Here is a 10,512-nt window from a genome sequence, read left to right as displayed (position 1 = left end):
CATTTCTAGGCGACCTCAAGATGAGGACCACATCGACAACACTTTCACAATGGATCAAGAATCATAAAGACTCCATTCCCAATTGTACTTTCCCTTTTCAGTTGAACTCATGATCTTTCCGCTTGGTATCTCTCTTCCCCTTCTCATGCCCTTTTTCATTATATGTCACATATTTTGAAAAGCTGATTCAGAAAACTGAATGCCACACTAAATCAACAAAACAAAAAAATAAAATTTTGTTTTATGAACTGCATAAAAAGGGAGGACATGGATGACCTAATTAGCAGATGTTTAAAAATTAAGATGAGTGTGGAAATTGAGGAAAGGGATACAACTGACTTCACAAACTTTTTAATTATTGATATATTCATATTTAGGTAAATTATAGTCTATGACATAAGCATTCAGTAAATATTACTGATATATGCAAATCTCTGGGCACTGATAAAAGACCAAGTATAAGCAAGAGTAGCAATGAGACATAATGAGGAACAAAGGTAACAGCGTGACCATTAAGTGGAGTAGTAGCCCTCCTAGAGTAAATACTTTAGTACTCCCTGAACACATGGGTACAAACAGCCCTCATTGTAAACAGCCACTGTAGTCTTTGTGCAGAAAGTGTAAGGATGACCATCTTTGGTCTCGGTTGACTATGAACAATAATAGTATGAATTGCACTTCGTGAGAAATAGGCTTCAGAGGCTATGATAAGAAAGGTTGGGAATGAGCTTTATTAAGAAACAGCTAAGCAGTTTCAGACCAGAAAGTGTAAAATTAGGCATTTAAGAAATTAATATAATAGACTCTGTGTCAACTGTAGGAATTGCCCTCATTGAGAAATGAACTTGGCTGCTGCTGACCACCAACAATAAGAATGGCACTAATTAGAGAATAGCATTTGTAGCCTCTAGCTGGACAGGGTCAAAATTACTCTCATTGAATAAATGTCATTCATAGAACCAGAAACTGAATTTTGACACTAATTAAAAAATAGTGTTTATAATCTCTACAAATGTTGCAAGTGCCCTCAAAATTTAGCCTCAGGAGACAGTGACCTGCAAGTGGGTCAATTGTCTTCAACAATTTACCTTGTTTGTGTAATTGATTTAATAGACTGGGAAAATTAGGAAAGGGTCACATTTTAAAATGTACATGACAAGACTATGACCCACAAACATTGAAATTTCTCAGACTGGGATGTTACCTTTGTATATGTTGACTGGGAGGCATAGGAATTAGTCTCATTGAAAAATAGCCTCTATTTTTCTGAGCAGCAAGTGCAAACATGGCACTCAATAAGATAGTTCCTCACTAGTCTGTGAGAAGCAAGTGCAGGAATAGCCCCTATTGAGAAATTACCAAGCAGTTATTGATCAGCTAGTTTATTAATCACTTTCATAGAGAAATAGTCCTCATAAACAAGTTTGTGCAATAATTGCCCTCATTTAAATACAAGCTTGATAAAATTGGACCAGCAAAGGTAGGAATGTTAGTCATTGAACAGATACATCAGTATACTCGAATAGCAAGTGTAGTAATAGCCCTTATCGAAAAATTGTTTTCATAGCCTGAAAAGACTGTGTGGGACTCACTATCATTGAAAAATACTCAATAATGGGGCTGGAGAGTTTGCTTAGTGGTTACAGCACCTGCCTGAAAAGCCAAAGGACTGAGGTTCAATTCCACAGGACCCATGTAAGCTGCATGCACAAGGTGGCAAATGCTTCTGGAATTCATTTGCAGTGGCTGGAAGCCCTGGCATATTCATATTCTCTCTCTCTCTCTCTCTCTCTCTCTCTCTCTCTCTCTCTCTCTCTCTTTCCTTCATAAATAAATAAATAAATAAATAAATAAATAAATAAAATAAGAAAAAAAACTCAACTATGGAAAAGGATATGAAATGACTTCCATTTAAATATAGACTTCACAGATGCTTAAAAGCAATTGTAGGGATAGACCACTTTAAAAAGTTCTTAAGTAACGCAGAAGAAAATGTAGAAATTTTCTTCGTGGTTAACTGGACTTAGTACACTCAGTTGAGCAGCTGTAAATGGCTTTATGGAGACATATAATTATTAGTCACTTACCAGAAATGTTGCAACTGTCCTTATTAATAAGTAGTTTAGAGAGTGGATATAAGGCTCACCAGTTAAGATGCTTTGTTGCAAAACCTAACACGCCAGGTTCAATTAAACAGCATGCATTTAAGGCCACATTCACAAATAGTGCATATGTCTGAAGTACATTTATAGTAGCTGAAGGCATAGCATGACCATTCTGTCCATCTTTCCTTGTCCTATTTGCTAATGTGTAAGTAAATGAATATTAAAACACAGCTTACATAGACTTGGACCAGAGAGTTTGAAACTGCCCTCACTGAGGAATTCACTTCACAGTCACAGAACATAAAGGCAATGCATGGCTCTCTCTGAGATATATACAAAGCAAATTCTGACAAACAAGTTTGGGAATCATCCTCATTAAAACATAGCTTAAGTAGACTCTCACCAGCAGGGGAATAAATTACAATCATTGATGAAAGACACTCTATCCTTGGACCAGCAAGTGCAGAGTTATCCCTCATGAATGACATTTTTAAACTCTGAGAGCAAGTGTAAGAAATGATCTCCCTGAGAAATTACCTTAGTATACTCTAACCAGTAAGATTAAGGATTGATCTCATTGAGGAATAGCCTTTGTTACTTCTGACCAGAAGTGTGAGAAGGTCCCTCATTTAGGTCTTCCCTTACTCGACTCTGATGAGCAATTTTGTGAGTTGCTGTCATTGAGAAATAGCAGAGTAGAAATTGACCACAAGTGGAATAATCACTCTAATTAGAAAATAGCATCAAAATCCAATCAGCAAGTGGAGTAATAGCCCCTATTGAGCAATAAACTTAGTAGTATCTGTCAATAATAGGTAGTAATTGTCCTCAAGGAGAAAATACTTTATAATAAACCGAACAGCAAGTGTTGGAGTATGTCATATGCAAAGACTGGCAAGTGGTAGATTGTCCATCATTGAACAATTATCTTAGTAAACTCCTCACTGAATGTCCAAGTACAGGAACCATTGATCATTAGTCACTTGGCTATAAGCAGCAATTGCTACAATTGTCTTCTTTGAGAAAGTGACTTCAAAGACTGTGATATACACGAGTAAGAATGACCCTGCTTAAGAAAAATCCTGAGCAGACTCTGTCCAACATGTATACAAACAGCTATCATTGGGAAATAACCTCAGAAGTTTCTGAACTGAAAGTTTAATAATTGCAGTAATCGATAGAATTTGTAGTCTCTGAGAAACAAGTGTGTGAATAGCCGTCTTTGGGAAATGTCCATATTAGAGTATGAATAGCAAGTCTGCAATAGTTCTTATTGAGAAATAGCCTTAGTAGATTTGATGAGAAAGTGTAAAAATGGCCAACATTTAGATATAGAATTTGTCAACTATGACCAACAATATACAAATTCAACTATGAGAAATCTTTAGAGACTCTGATAGGAAAGTGTAGGCACTGCCATTATTCAGAAATAGAAGACTGTAAATGCAAGTGTGCTTATGGCCACCACTGAGAAACAGTATTAGTAGAAATTTGCAGCAAGTGTAGGAATAGTCTACATTCAAAAATAACCTCATTGGACAAAGGAAAACACATGTAATTATAAACACCATGGCCCTCATTGAAGAGCAGACTTAATAGACTCTGGATAGCAACAATAGACAGAATGTTGTCTCTATTAGGTAGCTCCCGGCTGCCCTGATCAGCAAATACAGAAATAGGTTTATTGAAAAATGGACTTTGTAACGTCAGAACAGGAGGTGTAATAATTGCCCTCTTTGAAAAATACCCTTGTGCTCTCGGATAAACAAGTGTAGGGATAGACTTTATGTAGCAATAGCTGTTGAATAAGTTGACCTGCAGGTGTAGAAATAACAAATTTACATCACCCCTTTGAGAACTACCATCCAGAGGCTCTGAACACTAACTTTAAGTGTATTCATCATTTAGAAATAGTATTAGTAGTCTGTTACTAGTAAGAGAAGGAATGGGTTTCAATGTAAAATAGCAGCAGTGGACAATGACAAGAGAGGGTAGGAAATGTCTGCCTCTAGAAATTTCCTTATGATAATCTGACCATGAAGTGTAGGAATGGTCCTCTTTAAATAATATTTATACTAGGCCCAGACCATTAATTGTAGCAATTGCCTAATTATGAAACAGCCTTAATAGACTGTGCAAAGCAAAGGTAGCAATGGCTTTCATTAACAAATGGCATTCATAATCTATGAACAGGAGACATTAGAAATGAACTCATTGAGAAATAGCCAAAGTAGCCTCTGGTGAATATGTGTGTGAAAGACCTCATTGTGAAACAGCCTTAGAGGAAAAGGACCAGCAAGTGTAGGACTGATCTTCATTGATAAGTCCTCATCCTTAGCTCTGACTAGCAAGTGTAGGGACTGTACTCATTGAGAAATAGCATTCATGTACTAGGTTGAGCAAGTATGAACCAACTAATAAATAGCTGAGTAAACTTTGACCAGAATGTGAGAGAATGACAATCCTTTATGTTGCGTCCACCTTGACCAGCAAGGAAGACACAACCACCAGTTCTTCTTACATCAGTTTATTCAGGCAACTTCAAGCTTCATCTCCCCCGAGCCTCGGGCGGGGCTTCCTTATAAGCGCACTCACTCTGCCCAATCACCCCAGGCTACGCAACCTCTCCAGGCAAGCATTAGAAGCCAATGAGCAGCGGTGAGGGAGAGCTCCTCCAAATATGGAAGCATCAGAAGCCAATGAGCAGTGGTGAGGGCGAGCTCCTCCAAATATGGACTTGTTTGTCCCAAGCATAGAACTTCCATCAGGCGCCATCTTTAGGGCTTGGCCAGGGGTACTCTCCCCATAGGCCTTGGCCATGAGGGCCGAGGGGCTCCCCACACTTTAAATATTGGCATATTTGACTGTGATCTTTGAAAATATATTTCAGATACTGTGATAAGCAAATAGAGGAATTACCCCCATTGAGAAATATTCCTAGTAGACTCCCCCTGTCCAAAAGCATAAGAAATACCCTGAAATATGGCCTTCATTATCTCTGCCCACCATGTGTATGAATGCCCTTCATAAAATAGCCTTAGTGTACCCTGACCTGTAATTGTAGAATTGCCATCAGTCACGAGTAGCATTAATACAATTTGAATGGCAAGGATAAGAAAAGCCTTCATTGATAAATAGCCTTAATTGTCCCTGGCCAGCAACTGTAGGAATTGCCTCACTAAGAAATACACTTGGGGCCCCAGAGGGTGCACCCATAGACTGAGCAGGCCAGATCTCCCTGTTCCCCAGCTCCTCCCACTTCCCTGGTGCAACTAGGTCCCTCTGTGACTGGCTTGAGGCTACTTGGATCCTGCAAGCATGTTGCTGAAGCAGGCCCCTTGCTCCACCCTCCAGATTGAAGGGTCCCAGTGACCCCAATTCCAGGATACTCAGTGCCACAGGGTGTGCACGCAGAGTAGAGTCCTCAGGAGATATAGTACCCCTCACACTTCAGGCTACCAACAGCTGAAATCACAGAGTAACTGGGAAGATAAGCAAGAGTACTGCTCCCATGCTGAACCTGATAATCAGCACCAGTGTGTAGAAGGCAGACTCTGAGGATACTCAACATCTACCAGATCAGAGATACAGAGGCTCCTAAGAGCTCACCACTAAAGTAGACTTAAAACTCGCCCACCATGACTCAGGGAATTTTGCAGAAGAGGGGGCAAAATAATTGTAAATTATACAGGTTGATGGGCTGGAGAGATGGCTTAGCGGTTAAGCGCTTGCCTGTGAAGCCGAAGGACCCTGGTTCGAGGCTCGGTTCCCCAGGTCCCACGTTAGCCAGATGCACAAGGGGGCGCACGCGTCTGGAGTTCGTTTGCAGAGGCTGGAAGCCCTGGCGTGCCCATTCTCTCTCTCTCCCTCTATCTGTCTTTCTCTCTGTGTCTGTCGCTCTCAAATAAATAAATAATAAATGAACAACAAAAAAAATATTTTAAAAAAAATTATACAGGTTGAGACATCATGCCCAGAGGCACTCCCACCCCCCAAAAAAACTGACGGCTGCTCCCACAATGCATATAGCACAAACCGTTAGGTAATATGTACAACCCCAATGAGGATAGTCCCCAATGGAATGTGGGCAAGGATGAGGGAAAAGAGGGTACCAACACATAATGTATCCTTATAAACTATGTTGGTATTGTTAATGAAATAATAATAAATATTAAAAATTAAGATAGATGTATTCCTGTGAAAAAATAAAGAACTGATTCTGAAACACACAGAGTGTAGATAATATGCATTAAATATATAAATTTATAAATTCAGGCAAAATACACAGTTATGGAGACATTCATTTACTATTTTCTTTCCAATTTTTTTTGATTAATTAGTTTTGAACTCAGTGAATACAGTAAATTTGGTACCATTGTTAGGGTCATCCATACCCTACCCCCTCCCCCTGGCCCCTCCTTGTTGAGGTATATGGGTCTTGCATTCTGGAGTTATCTCACAGTTATGGGTAGGATAAACGTCTCTGCATATCAAGATCCAACATTTGGCTCTGACATACTTTCCGCCCCCTCTTCCGCAAAATTTCCCTGAGCCATGTTGGGTTCATTTTTGGTCTGCTTCAGTGATGAGGTGTTGGTGGCCTCAGGGTCTCTGGATATCTGATTTGGTAGGAGTTGATTTTTCTCTGTGTTGATCTCCTTCACCCTTGTGCTCGTACCCAGTTCCCCAAGAAAACAGCAGCCTTGCTTGTTTTGCCAATTGTTCTTTGTTTCACCGGGGCCTGTGGGAGGTATGATGGGATGGTTCTCTCCTTAGGATCTGCGTCTATCTGAAAAAGAGAAGCAGATTCTCCAACGGAGAGTAAGTTAGCACCAGACAAATGAGATAACCCTTACTTTTTTTTTAATAGAGAATTTAATAGGTGTAGGCCCTCCTGTAGCTCACTATTAGTGGTAGCTTGATAATGGAGAGTGGGCTTATGTTTGGATATGGTTCTGACTTGTTTCCCAGTTCCAGCTATGTGTCCTGTACCACTGAGGGGATCTGTTAGCCAAATCAAGAGTAGTTGGTTTCCCACCATGGCTGTGCCTGGCAACTGCACTTCTGTGAGCATCATGACAGGTTATTTGCTGCTAAGTAGGTTAGACCATGAGTTGCTTGGAAAGATATTGGTCATTTCCCCCAGTCACCCATGTAGCACCTTCTGGCACTAGATGCGCTGACTGTCTGGGGACTGACTCTTTCCAGCTTCCAGCCATGCCATCCCATTTTATGTGTCAAACTTATAAGGTGTCTTCAGCAGTAATGTCTTATCACTAAACTTTCATCAAGTACTCTTAGAGAAATCTGCCTTCCTTTTAGGAAACCTTGTAGGTCTCTCTGATCAAAAGTTCATTGTGGATGATAGCCACATGCTGAAACTAGGAGTTACAGATCAGTACCCACTAAGACAAGGAAGAAAAAGATAACTAATATTAAAGAGTTAGACAGAAGAGAGAGAGAAGCTGTAAAAGATTAAGGTCAGTCTTCATCATACCCTCTCCAGTGTCTTGTCACTCAGGTGTTCCTTCTAAGGGCCTGGTGAAGGTTCAGCCATTTGGCCTGCCTTTTAGAGGTAGAATTTTATGGTACCATTGCCGTTTGCATCTAGATTTGTGTTTCCCACCCCTTCCCTTGCCCTTCCCTCCCTCCTTTGTTATTATTGATAGCAAATTTAAACCACCCAATTTCAATGAGATTTCAGTCCTACTATAATAAAGACATAGATACTGTCTTTGCTAACAGAATTGAGCTATCATTTGGGTCACTTAGGGCCTATTATAATATATACCTAGAAAACGCAGTGCCCATAGACAGTATGGAATTCTGCAATTTTGTCTCCTCTGTTTGGGTTACCTAATCTCCCCTGTATATAAGCACATTAAAGCACACACGTGAGCTGCTATTAAAACTGTACTTGCCTTGGATTGTAAATGCAGCCAAAACTCTCAGGACAGATCATTCCCATATAAGGGTAAGGCTGTGCACCAGAACAGAAACAAACATGACCTGATAGCCAATTTATTTCCCAAGAAATGGAGACATCTTTTTTTTATTCTGTTATTGACATCTTCCATAATTATGGACAAAAACACATGATAATTCCCACCCCTGTCACTTTCCCCTTAAAAATTCCACTCTCCATCATATCTTTTCACCTGCTCAAACAGTCTCTCTTTTATTTTGATGTCGTCATCTTTTCATCCTATTATGATGATCCTCATAGTGCCAGCCACTGCTAGATCAAGGATATCCAGGCCATTTTGTGTCTGGAAGAGTTGATTGAAAATAGAGACATTAACCCACAGGTAGAGCCAGAAGTGAGAGAGTGATAATTGCATTACAAGTGGACTGATAATGTTTATTCAATTACAGATATCAGTTTATTTTTTTTTAAAAATGAACACAGTTGGGCTAAAGTAATTGTTGTGTGTTTAAAGTTTAGATGCTTCCTTGAAAGCTTGATAGCCTTAATCTAATTCATCTGTACACATATAAAGACAGATGAACAAAGTGGTCCCTGCATCTAGAGGACATTTGCAGGAGAAAGAAGCCCTGGCACATCCCTTTTTCTTTCTCTCTATCTCTCATTCTCTCTCTTTGCACATAAATCATAATTGTTTTTTACAATTATTTGAGTATTGCCATGCAAACCAAGGATAGCATTTACCTTTGTTGAGTCAGATTTGTAGACTTGGATAAGGAGAATTAGAAATTTCTGTGGTTTTCTAATAGTCTTACTATACTCTTACCATCAATTGTTCAATTGTAACTCCTTGAGAAATAGGCTTAGTACACTTATCTACAACTGAAGAAAATGTGAGTCCTGAAGCATGGCTTGACAAGCCTCTGACCACCAAATGCAAGAATTGCACACACTGAGGAATAGCCTTTATAACCTCTGATCACCATGTGTAGCAATGGACCTAATTGTATAAAAGCCTTACTAGAATTTGATCTGAAAACTGATAATGTAACATCATTGAAAAATAGCCTTCATAATCTGAAAACTAAGAGCAGGAATTGCCTTAATGAGAAACATCCTTGGTATTACCTAACTAGCAAGTGTAGGAATTCTCTTGTTATGAATCAATCCAAATACATGGTGTCATGCAAGGGTAGGAATGACCATCATTGAAAAATTACCTTCGTATTCTCTGGACAGCAACTGTAGAAATTTCACTCATTGAGAACTAGCCTCCATATATAATCTGACAAGCAAGTGTAATAACAGACCTCTTTGCAAAATATATTTAATACTCTCTGTGTATCCGCTGGATGAATTGTCCTCATTGAGATGGAGACTTAGTAGGCTCTCAGACTCAGGGTATATGCTGTGTTTGTTGAGAAAGACTTTTACTATACACTGCCCAGTAAATGTAGGAATTTTATCATTGAGAAATCGCCTCAGGAGACTCTGACCAGCACACATAAGAATTGCCTTCATTGAAAAACAACATTAGCAGTAAGTGTAAGAATGGTCCCCACAGAGCAATGGCTTTGTTTGACTCTATACAGCAGGTGACGGGTAATTGTACCAGAATGTCTGTCTAGTCATAGCTTTCTAATTTGTTTTACATATATAAACTAACTTTTTTACATGTATCACAGGTGAATATAGGATCCTATGAACTGCATGGATAACTGGATTTGTAATGTACGGATCAAACTTCTCCATAGCCTATGGGAGATATATAGTCTTGTATCAGGCACATAACAAATGAAAGACAACTGAGTATAAGAGATGATAATTTCATTGTTTAATGCCTAGCTAAAATTATATATAGACTTTTGTGGGATAAAAAAATAATTGGGGTGTGATACAGGAATAGATACCAGCATGTTATTATGCAGTCTTGAATTTGGAATGAAAAGTTATAAAAGATCTTGTAAAAGAGAAGCACTGTATTGGAGTGCAGATCTCTTGTGTTTTATAAGAGAATTCACCATGGGTTGTGTTGCTGTTCTTGTAAAATCACATAGGAATTGTGCTTCTCACCTCATGGGCATGAAGTTGGGTTTCCTGCTCACCTTGTATTTTCCTTTAGAGCAATCTTGTTAGAAGTATAAATAATACCCAAACATAGATCCATCCTGTTTGCCTGTCAGGATGGCCTGAGAAAATGTCAATCTTCAGGAGGACTGATGAGTTCCGTACACATGCCATAAATAGAGAAATGTTTTGTAGTGCAAACTGAGTTTTTATTGGAGGACATACGTGTTTTGGGGATTTAGTGGTTGACACAAAGTAACTCTCTTGTTCTTACACATGTTCATACCAGAGTTAGTACATGAAATCAACCTACTTATCAAAGAATGAGGAAATTAGTGTAAACAATTTACACATAGACAATGCAATGCTACTGAGACATTAAAGCATAAGGCTACTCCGTGAAAACTGGTGAAA

The sequence above is a fragment of the Jaculus jaculus genome, assembly GCF_020740685.1.
Source record: "Jaculus jaculus isolate mJacJac1 chromosome Y unlocalized genomic scaffold, mJacJac1.mat.Y.cur SUPER_Y_unloc_1, whole genome shotgun sequence".
Classification (NCBI taxonomy): domain Eukaryota; kingdom Metazoa; phylum Chordata; class Mammalia; order Rodentia; family Dipodidae; genus Jaculus; species Jaculus jaculus.
Note: the sequence above shows the minus strand (reverse complement) of the source record.